The sequence below is a fragment of the Melospiza melodia genome, chromosome 15 (genome assembly GCF_035770615.1).
Source record: "Melospiza melodia melodia isolate bMelMel2 chromosome 15, bMelMel2.pri, whole genome shotgun sequence".
In the NCBI taxonomy this organism is placed as follows: domain Eukaryota; kingdom Metazoa; phylum Chordata; class Aves; order Passeriformes; family Passerellidae; genus Melospiza; species Melospiza melodia.
The window spans coordinates 915,396-933,687 of NC_086208.1; the positions used below are offsets into that span (position 1 = coordinate 915,396).

Below are 18,292 nucleotides of genomic sequence, written 5' to 3' on the forward strand. Positions count from 1 at the left end.
GGGGAGCGGCCATGGCACCCCGCGGGCGGCACAGCCCCGGCGCCGAGCCCTGCCGCTCCCGAGCCCTCGGAAGGGACGCTGGGGCCGGGCCCGGCTCCCACACAGGGAGGGAACGGCCGAGAGACTCCGAGTGGCCGCTGCCGAGCCCTCGGCTGAGGGCAGTGCCTGCCTGGCGCTGTCAGCCCCGCAGAACGAGGCCTGGCTCCAGCGCCGGGCGGCACAGCCGAGCCCGTGCGGTGCAGGGCCCGCAGCCGGCAGCGGAGCAGCCCGAGCAGGGCCTGCTACAGCGCGAGGGAACCACGCACAAGTTTGTGCTTCACAGCTACAAAGTGCTTTTCTAGTGTAAAGGCAATTAAGTGATAACTGCATCTGTGCAGACGGTATTCAAAATGCTAATACCCCCACCCAGATAAGTCGTCAAGTTTGCCTGCTTATTTATCTCCAGCTATTAGAAATTATTGCCATGAATGCTCCACTGCCTTCTCCCATTATCTTTGCAATCCCGCTTTTTCCTCACAAAAAGCAGAGCACAGGAGCCCCACCACTCAACCACCCTGGGGAGCAAAGTGACACCAGCAAAGGAGCATCAGCTGATCCCCTGCAGCACAGCCACTGCCATTTTCTGCAGCTCTCAAAGTTCCTTTAGCTTTCCATCTAACCTAGAGAGGTAACAAAATCTGCTCTGCCATCACAGGCTCACATACTCTAGAAATAACAGCAGTTTGCATCATTAATTATCTAACGCGATTTACCACTTGAGGATAAGAAAATCTATCCTGTTTGGTGCTGTGCCATTTGGCCACCAGACTCTAGAATTTTAATGTCTGTTATCTCTGCAATGGAGATAACACAATGCTGGTCTCAGATATCTGGCTCAAAGCTGGTTTCCTTACCTCAACACAAGACATCTTGTGTATGCAAGTCTCTTATCACATGCATTACATGTTTTCCAAGGGAAAAAAGCCCACAAAAAACCTGGAAAACTCACTACTGAAAACAAAGGAGCTTGATGGAACTACCATCAACGCCTATATGAATGCCTTAGTACTTTTGTTCAAAAAATTCACCAAATTGTCACCAAAGAAACAAAAAAAATCCCCTAACGGGAAACACTGACACCTTTTCCAACAAGTCTGTCAGTTCAATGAGGAGAACACAATCCTATGACCCACAGAACCAGGCAAAATACAAGTATGAACAGAACACAGAATAAGATTGTTGATTCAAGTGTTGCTAAGTGTTTTTGATAGATTAAAATGAAAACTCCAACTTGCTTCACATGGCTAATACTATGTTTTAAAGGCCAAATCACTCAAAAAGGTAGAAGCTTTTAGTGCAATTAGTGAATGTCAATTTGCATTCCCCCAATAAAAGGAGGCTTGATAAAAGTCTGAAGAAAATAACAGAAAGAGCACCTGTACTACTGCAACCATTCTATCCAAAGAGAATCCAAACCCATTCATCTAAGCTAAGCTTCATCTTTTGTCAGGACAAGAAAACCACCTTGTAACCAGAGCTGAATGAAGCCACACAATAACTTACCAAGTGATGAACACAATCTCTCAGCCCTTTCAGGACAGTCTCTACCCATCATTCCTGCTGATGTCTCTTCCTATGCTTGTGTTCTGCACACATCAGAAAACAGACAGCAACGAACACCAGGCAACTCCAAATTTTGCTGGAGTTTTAACACTGTTCAATTTCAAAAGGCTCACACAGTCAGTTAACTGTACTGTCCTTGATAAAGACCCAAACCATTTAACCAGAACTCCCCCCATCCTACTCTCTGAAGAGTACTTGCAGTGTAACTTTGATTATCCAAAGCTCCCAGGGGACAAATGGAAACAGAGATAAGTGGGGGAGCAGCCAGAGGTCTTCTGAGAATAATGGAAGTGAAAGGAGAGGAAACAACTCCACAAAGAACTGTTGGCTCAGCTCAGCCCTAAAGTTTCCCTATTCCTGAATGGAGCATTCATGAAATAAAATAAGCTTCTTTAAGCAAGCATTCCAAATGATTGCAAAAACCATTTGACAAGGTGAAGAATTATTGTTCACTTTGGTACTTGCCTCTCCAGAGAGAGACAGGTGTTGTTCTCACTGCAGCAATTCCTTAACCAGGGGTACAGCTGTAGCAGCGCTCCTTGCAGTGCCTCAATGCTCAACAACAGCCAAAGTCTTTCCAAATCTGGGATTCCCTATGTATTATTTGGAAAACATTGTTGGAAGAAGTTCCAAACTAAGTAAAAAATACAGATTTATCACAGGCCTAAACACGGCGGGAGAATAGGCACATAGAAGAAATCTGTTTTGGGAGTTGTGAGAAAGTACAAGTTTTTATTTATATTACTGCAGCACAAGTTAATGCCAATTAAGTAGGAGAGTCACTCTGGATTTAGCACAGAACCTGGCCCAGGGCACTGGCACACAGAATAGAAATAAATACTAATCATGCTTGCTCACACTGAGAGGATTAGATAACTACAGACGTAGGAAATTAAAACCACAACAAGATGACCCCACGCTCACGATTTCCCTGTTGCAGCAGATCAGTCAATATGAATAATCGACAATGTAAATTGAAATCCTCAGATAAAAATAATGGTTTTACTGCTTTATTTCTCTTCACTTGCACATAAATTGAGTTGACTATCTCTGACAATGCCATGGTTTAATATTCTAAACACACGATCTCCTTTAACAATGCCTGGAATAGAAACAAGCTGCTGAGCCAGATCCTCAAGGGTGAAAATCAACATTGCTACACCGACTTCAGTGGAAGCACATTGATCTCCACAGCTAAAGCTGTGGGCCCAAGTGGGCAATTAGGTTTCTATTATATGCTAATTTAAATAATGTACCACAGAACATTTGCTGTACAATAAGGCGAGTCTACATTCTTCTGTGGAGAAGGGCAAGCATTTGCTGTGGCATGATGAGAGTTACAGATTCTGGTTTCAAAGAGCAGGATGGAGTTTCGGTATAAACTACTCCTCATAATAACATTTTTAAACCTGCAATTACTCATACTATACTCCTTTAGGAAGCCTATAATTATTTGTTAAGTTCTTACCAATGTCTAGTCTAGATCATAATTGCTAACACTGCCTCCTTCAAAGGAACCAGTGATTATGTTAAAATCTGGTTCTTGTTAGGTTCCTGCTACACAAAGGGGCTGTGCTCTAAATGTTACGATCTGTGTTCATTTGAGGAGGAAAATTGAACAGCTTTGTGCCCCAGTCTTGAACCTTTGAACAAGGCCTGAACAAAAAAACCCAAATAAAAGAATCCCACACACGTTTCTGTTGAGGTGGCCGAATTGGAACAGGGGCTGTGGCTGACACAGGCCAGAGGACAGCAGCAGTTTATGGCAGAGGACCATCTGCAACATCCTCTCACCCTCTTCAGCCAGGACTCACAACCACAAAACAAAACCAGCAAAAACGTTGGGGAATAGGGTTCAGCAACAAAGATGGCAAAAAAAAATTTCAGGGGTCATGGGGCAGTTCAAGTGAAAAGGTTAAAGACACATTAAAGACATTAACAGCAGTCATTAAACGATGTTTTGCTCTCTTCTGCAGCCTTTTTTTAAATATGAGAATTCCTTTCAGTCTCCTTTTAGATGTCACTTCTTCCTGCCTTAGTCATCAACAACCAAGTTATTAGCATGCCAAGGGCCCTGCGTAAATTTTTGTGGACTTGTGACACAGTCAGGAGGAGGCATCATTCCACAGCTACACGCTCTCCTACGCTGCTGTCCTCCAAATGAAGCAGCAGCATTTGGTACTCTGCTTTCAAAGCTGGATGTTCCCCTCAGCACAGCAACTGGGAAGCCCTCTGAACCCCTCTTTTCAGTGAGGGATCATCAAAACAGGAGCGTTCTCCCCATGTGTCTGACTCACGTGGAAAGTCATGGCAGACAGGCTCCACCTGAAGACCAAAATCACACCCACAATTCCAATTGCTGTTCTTTTCCATGGAAGCACTCAGGGCAGAAAGGCAAAGGAATGTGGGCTCAGGTAGATCAGCACGGTGCAGGGTGAGATGAGGCATCCAGCTCCACACTTACAACACTTTATTCCCTTTACAAATGTACTTATCCTGGCAATTGTGCTTCTTCCCTGGTTGTGTGTGCAACTACTCAGAAATAGTTTCATTTCAAACAGAATAAGGTTATACAGAATCAAGCATTTTTAATGATAGCAGCCACACACAAAAAACTTGCCATGCAGGGCAGATGTAAAATGTCCCCAGAGTAAAGACTAATCCAAAAACCTCCTCTGTTCTGGACACAGTTTGCCCTGTGCTTTGGGTGGGCTCTGCAAACAGGGAAAACTCAAAGCACGTGATGTGCACTCCAGAGAAAGAAGAAATTAGAACTTATTTTGGTTAAGGTTTTCATGAACTTGACCCCACTAACTCCATCAGGCAGCAGAAACCCTCGCTGAGCAGAGCCTCCCCTCCCTCTGCCCCCTTCAGTGGTGCCTCTGCAGCTGCACTGCCAGAGCCAAATGAGGAACACTCAGGTTGAAACTGTTCTTGGGGGATTAACTTTAACCTGAATCAGTTTCCTGACTTAATTCCCCACGTGACAGCAGAGATGCTGCTTGTGCTCACAAAAGGGAGGGGTGCATTTGTTTGGCAATGCCAGCTTATGGGAGGCTAAAATACACACAGCCCTAAACCCTTGGCCTGCTAAATTGGTCTGAGGAGATCTGGGGTAGCAGGCAGAAGGACAAGGAACACAGGGTTGGTTTTCCAAGAAACAGAATAGTCTATGAATAAGTCATTGGTTTCTATGGCCAGTATTGCTGTGAATCTTTAAGCAAGTCACTTATTTGATGTGTCAATTCCTCAGCTGTGAAATGAGGACAAAGCTTTCTTACATCACCCGAGTGTCGTAAGTTGAAAATTACTGACTGAGGCACTTGGACACTCCGGTGCTGAAGGCCAAGCCAGTCCCTCGCTCCCAGAGCTGAGTGATTAGTGACAGGGAGGGGCTAAGGAACCAACATATTATTTTTGGTGGACTATTTCCTTAGAGGATAAATGAGAGTAACTGCTACTTACTTGATTGCAAGGAATTGAAAGAGCTCTCTGTAGCTCCCTCATGGGTGGACACCTAAACAATGAAATAGCCATGACCTAATTTTAGTCAGAAACCTTATGTCACAAAGAATTTACAGGGAGGCGTCTTCCGTATGTGCAAAAATAATTGCACTGTGCCAATGTGCTAATATAGCTGTACAACATTTAGGGATAGACTGCATCCCATTCTCCTTCCTCATATTCCCAATTCCAAAATTTCTGACAAGAAGAGATGAAACATGGTACAAAACATCATAGGATTAGGACTGAAAGAAATTCTGTGAACACACTGCTTCCAGCCATCAGTATGATGGAATCAGTTCAAGGAAAATTTACATAAACAGAAACATGAGGGTGGTAGATAACATTATGATCAAATTCACCTTTTGTGTGATAGAGATGATGGAATTTCACTCAGCAGGTTTTGTACAGACCAGCTATACTAGAAGGCACTTCTTTTTTAAGTGCCATAATTATGCACACGGAGCCATCAAGTGATAGAAAACACATCCTGATTCTAAAAGAAGTTGCTCCAACAGCTTGTTTTCCTCACAGTTACAACCTGTCCTTTCCTTCTAGCCTGAAGTTTCCTGACTTCCTTCAGAAGCAGATGGGAAACATTTCTTCCTCTCAGGCTAACTCAGGATTGCTACTACAGGATTGCAAAGACGTGACTCCAAGTGCCTGGGCTTTAACAAGGACTGTGTGTGTGAGCAGAGCTGTCCCAGAGTTGGCACACTCTGAACTCCTGTAAAATGTGCAGGGCTTGCTGAACACACCATGAGTTAAATGACTGAACAGCCTCACAAAGCTGGGCACATCCTTTCTGTAATTCAGTTCATACCTGTAGAACATTAGGATTAGAGGCTTCCTATCTGTGAGGATCTATTAAATACCATATTGTGCTTGGATACATGAATAGGAATAGAAGCCACATAAATACTTCAAGTGGTAAACAGTGTTTCAAGTCTTACTGAGCTTATTATGTCTCAAGAGCTCATTAAGTCCTTGCTAGATTAGAAGCACATACTCAAAAACAAACACCAACCTAAGGAAAATAAGAATTCCCAAAGACAGCTTTAAATGGAAATACCAGCCTCAGGATTTTTGCTCCCGCTTTAAGATTTTGAGGCATTGGGCTGATATTCTAAAAATCACTGCAAGGGTTACCATTGAAATTCTGTTTCCTTAGTCCTTTGGGTGAGGGCATCAGCCATAAATAACAATTATAAAGAAGCTGTACCAGTGAGCTAAAAAGCATCAATAGAAAGTGAAAATCCTGCACTACCAAAACACGAGTCAGTCTGCAACATTTGCAGCCAGCCTGGTACCTTGCACCCAGACCAAGAGGAATTTTGTGTGACACCGACAGGGAGGGACTGAGGGCACCCTCGGCGAGTGTGCAGTGACACCAAGCTGTGCCAAAGGAGCCAGGCCATGGAGATGCTGCTGGGCAGCTCTGCCAGGGACACAGGCTGGCACAGCTGGGGCGGCTCAGCCTGGGCAGGAGAAGCTCCAGGGAGACCTTAGGGCAGCTCCCAGTGCCTAAAGGGCTGCAGGAAAACTGGAGAGGGACTGGGGACAGGGCATGAGGTGACAGAACAAGGGGGAATGGCTTTGAAAAGAGGAAGGTTAGATCTGGTATTTGGAAACAATCCTTCCCGGTGAGGGTGGGCAGGCCCTGGCAGAGGCTGCCCAGAGCAGCTGTGGTGCCCCTGGATCCCTGGCAGTGCCAAGGCCAGGCTGGACGGGGCTCTGAGCACCCTGGGTCAGTGCCAGGGGTCCCTGCCATGGCAGGCCTTGGGCTGAGCTGGTTTGCAAGGTGCCCTCCAGCCCAGGCCATTCCAGAACTGTGCACACAAAACAATTACTGGCCTCCCAAAGCAGACCCTGCTGCTTGGATGGGCACAGAGTTAAACACCCTGTAAACTGTACCCAAAACTCAAATCCTCAGTGTTGCATCTGCTTTTCTTCAACTATTTATTTTCTGAATTTGTGTGGTTAGGCAATGAAATGTGGATCTCTTGATTCCTGGCTATGACACAGGCTTCTTGTGTGGCCCAAGCCACGTCCCTTGAGCTATGCTTCAGTCCCCTACTTGTGAAACAGGTAAAACACATCCCTCAGTGATGTTTTGTGCATAAATTAACTCAAGGAAGCCGGTTTTTCAAAGAGTTCACTAATTAACATTATAGACATCCCCACAGATAAAGAGATTGTCAGAGAGCTCTGTCTGGCAGCCCTGGCCCAGGGAAAAAAACACATTCCAGAGGGGATGATACAATCTACATACAATTCCAGAAAGCCAAGTTTACTGAATTCCATAAAGTGGGTTTTTCTCAGACTGTGTACTTCTTAGTAACACAGCATAAGGATTTCATACAATTTAGGGCATCTCCTACGTTTACTTGTACTTGGAATGAAATGCCAGCCATCACTTTTCAGCACAATTTGGATGTGCCATCTTGACAAACTCTTACAGGAGAAATTCTAAAACATTTAGAAAACATTTACATTCGGAACAAAGACTTCAATGGTGGAAGCTCTATTCTTCACAAATATACATTTACAAGTTGCTGGAGAATGCAAAAACAGTTCTACAAATGCCATGTAGATTACCTTATATTTCCAGATACAAGCTCAACAGGGCAGATAAATGTATTTTTCTGTTTATATAGTGTCAAGTGCCTTGCCTGTGCTTAGAACTAAGTCCACAAATAACTTTATTTTCTAGTATTCATAAACCAGTATAATATCTAAGCACAAAACAAATTAAATAAAATACAGTTTTCATCCTGAGATGACCAGAAACAGACTAGAAAGAGGACCAAGCATTACTAATCCTCCTTCAGCCTACACTGAATAAAGAGGGTAAAGTGAGAAGGGACTAAACCACAAATTGTTAGCTGTTTCCTTCCTTTCCTTCAAATGGTACAGGATATAACTTGACAGATTTACAGCCCTCACTATCACGCAATTTACTCAGCCTAGAAGTCTAAGACCTTTCAAAATCAGGCCATTTAAAAAACACCTTAATTCAAACAGTCAATATTGAAAGACAAACAAGAGAAAGTTTTTACTAAGTCTGCGATTACAGTTTTCAGGAGCTAAAGCAGGAGCTGAAATATACTTTCAAACAACAGCTGAACTTCTGTCATGAGTTATCACGTAGCCCACAGAGCAAACACTTCTAGTTTTCTTTGAAACATACGAGCTTACAGGAACTAAATAACAATTACTGCCTTGATTTTAAGGCCATAATCCAGAACTGGAAAATGGATTTGTCACTGTTGCTGTGCACCAGTGAATTCACTTGCTTTGTTTCCACCTGACCATCTCTCTGTAAGACAAACACCTAAGCAGTAAGACCAGTTGATGACAATCCTCAGAACACAGATAACAAACTAATTTTTTTTTAGTTTCTCAGTCAAAACTCAGGTGAACTTCGTCTTTGTCTGGCATTTGCTTATAAATGATGTAATTAATCCATCAAAAGCTCTGTCGCAACATGAATGACATTCAAAATCAGCATGCACAAAAATTGTCATTAAGTTTATTTAAAAATAAATTGCCTATGATTTCATGACCAACTGACTAATCAACAGCAGCACTTTTCTAAAACACAGACTCGACTCCAGGTTGTGCAGTGTTACATAAGGGGGGAGGGCCAGTCTGCCCCTTCATTCACACTGCTGGCCCAGAATGGAAAATGGAGCTGAAACAGGACCAGGGCTTCCCTTTGGGCTTCCCATCCCACAGCTGGAAGGGGCCAGCTCCAGGGGGCTCCAGCCTGCCTGCACCTCAGCCCATCCAGGGCAGCTCATCATCCTCACACGGGAAAGAACAGCAGGGCGACCACAACAAATACAGCCATTACCATTCTGCTACTTTCAGCTTTTTGGAATCACTTTTTTATGTCATGGAAGGGTGAAGTGCTTCTTGCCCTGACAAACTACTTGTCACTGCTAAATTAAACTGAATTAAAACATCAGTTTTGGAAATATTCACTAGTAGGGGCACCCAAATAGAATTTAGAAGCTCTGAATTCCCCCAGTGAGGCAACAACACTAACTTTTAACCCATTCAGCTGTTCTGCACTAGTCTCACTGAGCTTAATGATAGCAAATTGTTGGCCAACAGACTTTTACCCTGCAAGTGGAGGCAGCAGGAAAGAGCCAGGCAGAAACTACAGCCAGGCTCCAAAGCACCAGGGCAGACATGCCCTCACACATGTGGCTGCCTGAGGGAGAGGGGATGAAAAACATGCATTATCAATTGGGCTGCAACTTCCATCTCTGCCCCTAAAATCTGAAGTCTTGCCCCAGCTGAAGAGAGGAGTCTGAGCCCACACAAACCCAGGATTACCAGCCCCTATCTGTGCCAGAGACCCTCCCAAATCAGGTGTTACTCAGGAAGAGCAGTGGGAGGGCACAGGCTTCACCACTCCTAGACACATTCCCAGGGATTTTCACCTTGCCAGAGAGGGGGAAAGCCACGCCAGGCCTGCAGTGGCTCTCTGAGAAAGCTGGAAAAGCAGCCGTGGCTCCCACCCAGCCAGTGGGGCCGGGAGAAGGAGCTCCCCGTCCCAACACACAGACGTGGTGCCTGCAGCCCCGGGGAGCCAGCCTGGGCTGGCACAGCTCTGCACTGAGGTGGGAAGCATCAAGGCACAGGCACTGACTCACTCAGGGTGATTTACTGCCAGGCACTGCTCCCAAACGTGTTAATAAAGCTGCAGCCAAATACATGCACATCCCTTAGGTCTCGTCTTTGTTCCAGCACGGCCAAGACAATTGAGTATTATTTTCAAGTAAAACAAGAATGAGATTCTAGACAATATTTCTACCACAATTAATATTTATGTTTCACTGTTCTACTTTACAGCACTGCCAACCCTTGAGTATTGAATAAAAAAAAAAAAAAGCACAAAACAAGAAAGAAGTAAGAATACACAGAGACACAGAAAGCTGTAAGATTTTTGACTAATATTTTTAGTGGTTCTCTCTGGGTTTTAGTTTATTTGGGGTACCTTCAAGTTTCAAAGACAACAGAAAGAAGCATTCCATAATCACCACATTCAACTGAAACAAGATGCCAGTATAAAACCAGTTAATTCAAACAGTCCATGGCAGAGCTCTGTGTGAAGGTCTTCTAGAAACAGAGAAACAAAGGAAGCACAGAGGAATGATGGGTTTGAAGAATGGGCTTTCCCTGCTATTACCCACAGGTAGTTTCTGAATTCAGTCTGGAGATTCCCTTGTTTGAAAAACCAGATAAGCTGCACGTTAGATGCATACACTCACTATATATATACACAAGCTATATCTACGATTAAAACCACCAGGAATATTTTCAAACAACAGCTGAGAATCAGCTATATCCATCTGTTTCCAAAAGCCAGAGCTGGACAACATCAGAGGAGTGGGGCAGAAAATGGAAACACACTACAAAGTGTGCAATTTAAAAAGAACAGCATTTTCCAGTATGAATTTTGTTTCTTATGGACAAGTGGAAAATATATGTTATCCTAAGTGACCAGTTTTTCAAGAAACTGCAATGAATGAATGAAGAATCATTTGCTCTACTAGACTTTCTTAGGTGTAATAACTTTATTTTTTAATGACAGGGGCGCATGACTTTAGAGACCCCCGTTCTGAGCCACCTGGTGCACCACAAAAAAGTCTCCTGGCTGTCAGTGTCAGCCAACATGCCAGCCCTGGGTTCTCCTCTTGAAGATAAAGCTAGCAGCAAGGACAGTGGGAGAAGCCTGTTCACCACTGCTGCTTCAGGAGAGCTGAGGAACCACAGTTTTGGATGAGGACTTCATGCATAAAATATGTAAAATATGCAGACAAAAAGAGGGTCGCCATTCCAACAATCTTTAGTGGAAGATATAAAACTGTATCACCTTTTGCATTTTCCTTGCTTCCTATTACTTAGTTCTAAAACTGCTGACCAGCTCACTCTACTGTAATTCTGGTTCTGTGTACCTTGTATGTGATTGAAGTGATGTCTGCTGTGCTCTGTAAAATGACTTCAGAGTAAGTCCAGACAGCTTCCTTGCTTCATGCTAGTTCATTTTAATAAACTTAAATTTACTGGGAGTCTGCAAGCATGGCAGACCTTTCATGGAAACTTTCCTAAAATCGAGTTTGTGGTTGATTTCTGGTTGATCACTCTGGTAACCAGAACAGTTTGCATATGTTTAGGGAGCTCATGATGAACAATTAAATGTTTCAGATACTGCAGCAGCTCAGCAGGGTAATTCCACACCTCTTTCCTCCACCACAGCAAATCTGAGAGCATCAGTTTCTCCTCAAGTAAAACAACACACAAGAACAATTTAAGTTTCGTGAGCGTGCCAGTGATCATCTAGGGGTGCCCTGGCACAGAGTGCCACACGGTGCTGATGAAGTCAGAAGTGTTCTGGGGATGGTGGGCAGGAAGCAGCCTTAAGAGACCAGACGTGTATTTTGGTAGATGGAAAGACAATTAGAAGTCCAGATGGACAGACAGTTTGTTGCAGCTGTCCCGCCCCACTGGTGCTGTGGGACTATTCCAGCGGGCTGCCAAAGGAGCCAAGGCCTCCTGCAGAAGGCAGAGGGCAGAGTCAGAAGGGACAGCACAGAGGGGTCCCACAGGGCTCTGTCTCTCACCTTCACCCTGATCTGAACCAGCTGGTCACAAAGGCCTGAAATGCACAGTCCTGGTGTTACCCTCACTACACTGATCGAGACATTAAATAAGGCACTGGCAGCTTGCTCTCAAAAGAGTGAAAGAAGAACACAAGAAAGTGAATTAGAGATAAAGAACGTTCACATGAAGGAGAAGAAATGAAAGTAATGAAATAAAAGAAACTAGACAGCAAAGGAAAGAGGATCAGGCAAGTACACAGCACTTCAGCAAGATGACAGTTCTGCATGCAGCCTGTGTGGTCCCAGGGCAATGTGAATTTCAAGCAGGAAAATTCTTGCATCCACCTAAATGGGATAGCCAAAATGGAAGGATAAAGATGGAAATGGCATAAGTACCCTGCTCCAGACTAAAAATATATACACACTATTTATTTCCCAGTCTGTCTTTGGGAAACTGCAACGAGCAATGCTCAGGTCTATTATGTTCTCTAACTCTTGGAAACACAAAATCTTTATTAATAAAGTGTAATGAGCAGGCTCACACAAACTGCACGAGAATTTTGATTTTCTTTTTGTTCTGGCTGCATCTCGATTTCACTTCTGATGACTGGTGAGCACTCTACCTTAAGGTTCACACTACACATATACACACACACTGTAAGAAATTAAAGTTTTGAGTTTTCTTTCTTACCTTGACTGCAACAAACCACTTTTTCAACTGAACATAAATCAGAAGAAATTTACCAATCTGACAAGAGCTAATGGACTCAGGATGAAGAAACAAGGTTTTTTCCCTGCACAAACAAGCAGGGTCACTGCATAGCCAGATCTTATTGCAAAGACCTTAACATGATAAAAGCAAAAAGCATTAACTATATTAATGGCTGTTCAAAATGAAATGTCTTTGCAGTATAGCAACGCATTATCTAGTTTCTGTTCACTTTTTGATTAAAACACCAACCAACCCAAACCACTCACTTTTCATAGCTCAAGAGGCCCAAAGCTCCTTCATGAAACAATTCTGTTGTCACTTTTATATGGGGTTAGTTGATGCCTTCCCCCTCCTTTTTTTCAGTGAGCTAAATATAATTAATGACTTCAAAATGGAATTAGTTCAACAGCATTCAGTTGAAATCATTTATTTATATGAATCCAGTTATAAACCATAACTCAAAGGCATATTGTAAAGAAATTTACTTCACTGAAAATTCAAATAGCAGCCTTCTGTATAGAAGTGGTATTAAAGATTACACATTAGTACAGTCACCATAAATTCTGATTTTAACAGGCTTGGATAAATATATAAATTTTGGCTCAGCAAGTCTGCTTCGGCTGTCAATACTCTGAAATAGATACAAGCTTTAGCAAACCTTTAATTCAAAAGCCCATTACTGTACCAACTGAAATAGAAAGACCTGAGTATCAAAGAGGAGTTCTTCCCCACTTTCATGGCATTACTTCTGTAAGACAGCAATTGATCTGCAGCCCTTGAAAGAAAACAACTCGCTTCCCTCTCCGGGATAAAAGTCAGTGCAGTTTTTTCATCCATCACACTGTAACAGCATCAGAATACACCTTCTGCATCTGCTTAAACCAAGGAAATAAACACCTGCAAGTCACCAAGCCTCTCCATGACATGTCAATTTACTTTTTCTGGCAGATTCACTACAGAAAAAACATGTTTTCATTAAAAATCCTAAATGAAGATTTCTTTAAAGCAGTCAGTAAGAGAGAAATGGTGGAAAAGAGAAGGAAGAATTTTTACACATCTACATACTGCTAATGTTATTCTGAGGTGCTCTTCCACTTCATCAAGAAAACATGGAGAGATTCCTGCATCCAATGTCCTGAGATTTAATAAACTGCCAGACTAACTGTTGGTTACTTAATGACTAATAACATCCACAATATTTAGCAGCAGCTGATAAATTGTGTAACCAACTTAATTTACCCTCTCTTGACATTAAAACCAGTCACTGTTAATAAATAATGTCTTAAAACATTTGGGTGGGTTCTTTAATTCAATGAACAATGTATTTGGAACTCCTGTGCTGGCATTAGTGGGCAGGTACACAAATACAAGCTTACATGGTCTCTTTTAGAATGCAGTCCTTTGGTTTCCTGTGCTCTGTTACTACTAAGTTTGGAATAATTTCTCCCCTTCAACTAACGTGATTTATGAGCATTCAAATTGCTTGGGACATGGTTTTATTTCCAAAAGGAAAAAATGAGTAGGTACTTAAAACCAAATGAATCTCAGGACTGCTTTCTACTGGCATTGCTTACAATGGGCTTAATTATTTATGGGAAGAAACCATCCCACTGTATATCTGCTGGAATTTTTGAAAAACAAGTAAAGGGAATAAAAATTAAAATCTTGTTTGCAAAGCACTGGATTAGCAGCAAGCAATCTGGGTTTTGTCTCCTCGGATAAATCTCCTAGATAGCTGGATCAAAGAAGTCCTTTGTGAAACAGACACTTTACTGAGATGTTTGGAGACTTGGAACATTTTCCAAAGTGATAACCGTTTTGGTATCCAGCTTAAGACAACTTTGAAAGCATTTTCTGAAAACTGGAATTAATTATAATTAAATTAATTCTTCTCCCACATTATATTTGGTGATTATATTTGAAGTCGTGCTATGTAATTCCAATTATTAAGGTGTTTTTACACTAGAAACAGATAAAAGTCCTCAGAAACTCTAAAACTTGCACCAGTGACAAAATGCTTGGCTAACAAAACCTGACTCCAGTTCAGAACTGATGCCTCTGCCAGCGCACAGAGCGCTCCTCATGTGAGACACAGCTTTGTGCCAGCTTTGCACATGCTCCTGGAAATTCAACTGGAGGCTCCACAGAGACAAGCTGCACATCTGTGCCTGCTGCTCATTCAGGGTGTCCATTCACACACCCACTAAAACAGAATTTGAACTCGGCAGTTACCCCATCGCCAGTGCTGCAGCTACAGCCCAAGGTAAGAGGTTAAGCCACACAACCCCACATTATTTTTGCTGGCACCTCCCTAAGAAATTTTTCAATTCAATTCAATGAGGGAAAAGAGAAAAGTATTGAAGGATTTCATTTTGGGATTTTGATTTTATGAGCTGCTGGCAACCGTTCCTGGCCAAGAGCATCACAACACTCTGTGACATAAACTGTTAACCTGACACTCTGGCATTCTCAAGGTGGGAAGGAGCCTCAAAAAGTTCATTGTTGGTGTGTTTTGTCTTTTGTTGGATTTTTTTTTTAATGATTGGAAAGTGAACTTTCCTTCAATTTAGCATATAAATTGAATTAATTTGATTAGTCTTTCTAAGATGTAAAGCTCTTGTCTCGTCCAAACACGGTCTGTGCCAGCCAGCAGGTCAGGACTCGACACGCTGAGTGAGAAAAGCTCCACCTTCACACAGCACAGCACAAACACGCCTGCAGCTCATCCTGCAGAGCAGGGAACTTGCACAGCCACTGCATTCACCAGACTACAGTGGTCACTGCTTAAAACCAATTATTATCATTCCCCAAGAAAAGCCTTGACTTCAGCATGCTGAGCATCCTCAACTCCCCCCAGTGCCCCCAGCAGGACTCCAGTGTGACACAAGGTCCAGGGCAGCCACTTCCTTGGTGAAGCTGCTCAAGCACAGCCCATTTCTCCCCATCAGCCCCAAAACAGCCACAGAAATGGGCCTCCTTAAAAACAGCTGCATTACACTTTTCTCTAAAAAACAGGAATTTATTGTCCCTGTAATGACTTCCTCAAAATCCCAAAAGTGTCCATTTGAGGGGCCGAAAGCTGGTGGCAGCAGCTCCTCGTCCTTCCTGCTCAGGCACAGGGCCTTGCCTTGGCACATGGACCGTCCCAGGGGGGAACTCCCTCCCCAGGTGACACTGCTGCAGTGGGGCAGGGATTGGCTCCAAACATATTTCTGGAAGAATAATTCATTCATGTTGTTATCACAGCCACCCTGATCTCTACACACACAACTGCTGCACCTTTTTGCAGTAATGTTAAAGAGGATCCTGCCTTTTTCCAAAGAGATAATTACAGACTGCTTGCTGACAATTATTTCCAGTCTCAAAGCAAACAAGACAAACAATGGCACAAATCAATGATCCCTGTCATATCTTAGGCAACAACTTAATTATCAGAATGAATGTATTTAAAGCACAGCATTAATGAAAGGAACATTCTAACAGCACTTTACCTGACACTGTCTCACAAATGTACAAATCAGTCTAAGGAGCTATCAGAACATCAGCTTGAAGGGAATATAAAATACTGTGACCAGTAGTAGCAAAGGTGTTTTATTTGAGCTTCCTTCACAGATGGCCCTGCCCTGGCCTTTTGGAGAATTTTCTGTCCTTCCATCAAATGCAAATGCTCCTCTCTCCTGAGGTGCTCAAATTGTTATTTTCAAGCCTTGATGTCTTAACACAATTCCCAGCAGTTCTTCTTAGCCTTTTACATTCTGACTTCTGTTTACTGATGCACTACTTCTCCAAGTGTAGTAGCACATCGATTAATTATACAGTAGTCTGCCTAATCAGGTTTCCCCAGGGTTTTTAACAGAAACCCTTTGTATTTCTTAATGATTCCACGAGATTGTAACTATTTTTAGTTCTGCAGTAAAAGAAATGAGTCTGCTGACAATACTATCTCCTAAAAAGGTGGAACTGCTATTAAAATGGTTGATCCAAGCACACTCGAACATTGGAGAATTCAGATTTAGTATGGATCTTATGATTAACATTTCTGTATATAACACATGCAGTCACCCCTTACAGAGACACAAATTAAGTAGAAAGCCTGGAACTGAAGAATAGATGTGACCTACTTACCATTTTAATATTAAAGCAGATACATTCAGGTTAATAGCAAAGTCTCCACTGCCTTCAATACAGTTCACCAATTGGTCAGTGAGAGTCCAATAATTTCCTTGACCAACTTCTCATGACCTGTCTTGTCCTGAAAGAGGACATGCTGTACATACCCAAGATCACTTTTCTTTAGTTCTAAGGCAGACATACACAACTTTCTCTCTATCTAAAGGGGATTTCAAGATTAATAAGAATTAATAAGAAAAACCAATAAAACCCCACCAAATGTCAGAACCACAACAAACTACTAAAAGCACAAAACAGTAGAAATACATCAAGCTTTCACATTATAAAAGCCGAGAAAAACAGTAAAACACAGGTGGAGGACTTCTCCTGTGCCAGAGCTGGTTACATATTTGGCTGAATTGTGTGTTGTACTAAGAGAGCCAGAATTAAAAATATGAAGTAGACAGCTGCCTTACTACAGAAGAGTTTCCCTCATGGATCATAAGAAGTCTGTGTTGGAGGCACCTCTGGAGATGGCTTGATGCAGCTCCTGCTCCAAGCAGGGTCAAACAAGGGCTGTGTCCAACCGAGAATCTCCAAGAATGGAGACCCCACAACCCCTCTGGGCAACACAACACAGTACCTGAGCACTGGCACAACACCACCTAATCACAAAGCAGACCTTTCCCTGCCATTAGAGCCCCTTAGCCCAGCCTGGCCAGTGAATGGCCCTGCTGCAGACACAGGTCCATCTGTCCCAGGGACACAAATCAGCGCTGGCATCGCCAAAGCTCCGGCGCTCCCCTGAGAGCATCTGGGCTCTGGGACACTGCTCCTCGCTCCCACCTACTCCCAAATCAGAAATGATCATTTCCACACTCTGAAAGCAGCTCTTTATAGCATTCCACGGGGACCTGTCTGCAAGGATGAACTGTATCTCTGTGCAGCTCCTTTCGTCCTGTGTTTGTTCTTTGATGTACAAATACGCCACAGACTAAGCGGTGATCTCTTTGATGTTGAACTTTTATACTTTATTGCAACTAGCACACTTACAAGAGGAGCTGCCAGTCATTTTTCCCTTCTAAACATTCAAATTTCAGGAGACATTTGCTTTATGAGTCAGATTTCTTAGTAACTTGTTTTAAGAATTTCCAGAACTGTGCTACTCTTCTGGACTGATAACTTGATTAAAAGTCAAGACCTGATCAGGTTTTTCAGGTATTACAAATTAATACAAGCATTGGCTAATATATCTGAGTAGATTTCACATAAAGAATAATTACACAGTCAAGTATGTATTTCTTCACTCTCTTTCAGGTAATTCTGGATGGTGCTGGGATCCAGCAGTGACCAGGATAGCTGCACTGGGAACAGGACACACCAAGGCACGCAGGCAGTGGCACCTTCCTGGCCACTCTGCCAGCCTCCAACACTTCACAGTGCAGGGACTGCCAGAGGCAGCCTCTGCAGCACAGCTTCTCATAATGCAGCGTGCACACATCGAATTTTAGGCTAACAATACCACGGCAGATTAAATTACAAAGTTAGTTACTTCTGCAGCAAAACAGTAATCAACACTGGCAGAAATAACATGTTAGGAAGTGCAAATTTACCACCACTAAATGCTACAGCTTTCAGTGTGACATAAAAAAAGCATTTCCATTCTGAAGCACTTTGTGAGGGTTTTTAAATCGATCCTACGAGCTGAAATTCTTTGGAGTGAGATTTTGGTATTCACAAGGTCTCTGCT

General features: G+C 42.9%; 1 protein-coding gene across 5 annotated transcripts in view; it reads right to left on the reverse strand.

Moving 5' to 3' along the window:
* RORA (RAR related orphan receptor A) overlaps positions 1 to 18,292 on the reverse strand; it is a 359,385-nt gene that overhangs the window by 42,934 nt on the left and 298,159 nt on the right. The gene's annotated exons all lie outside the window — the stretch shown is intronic.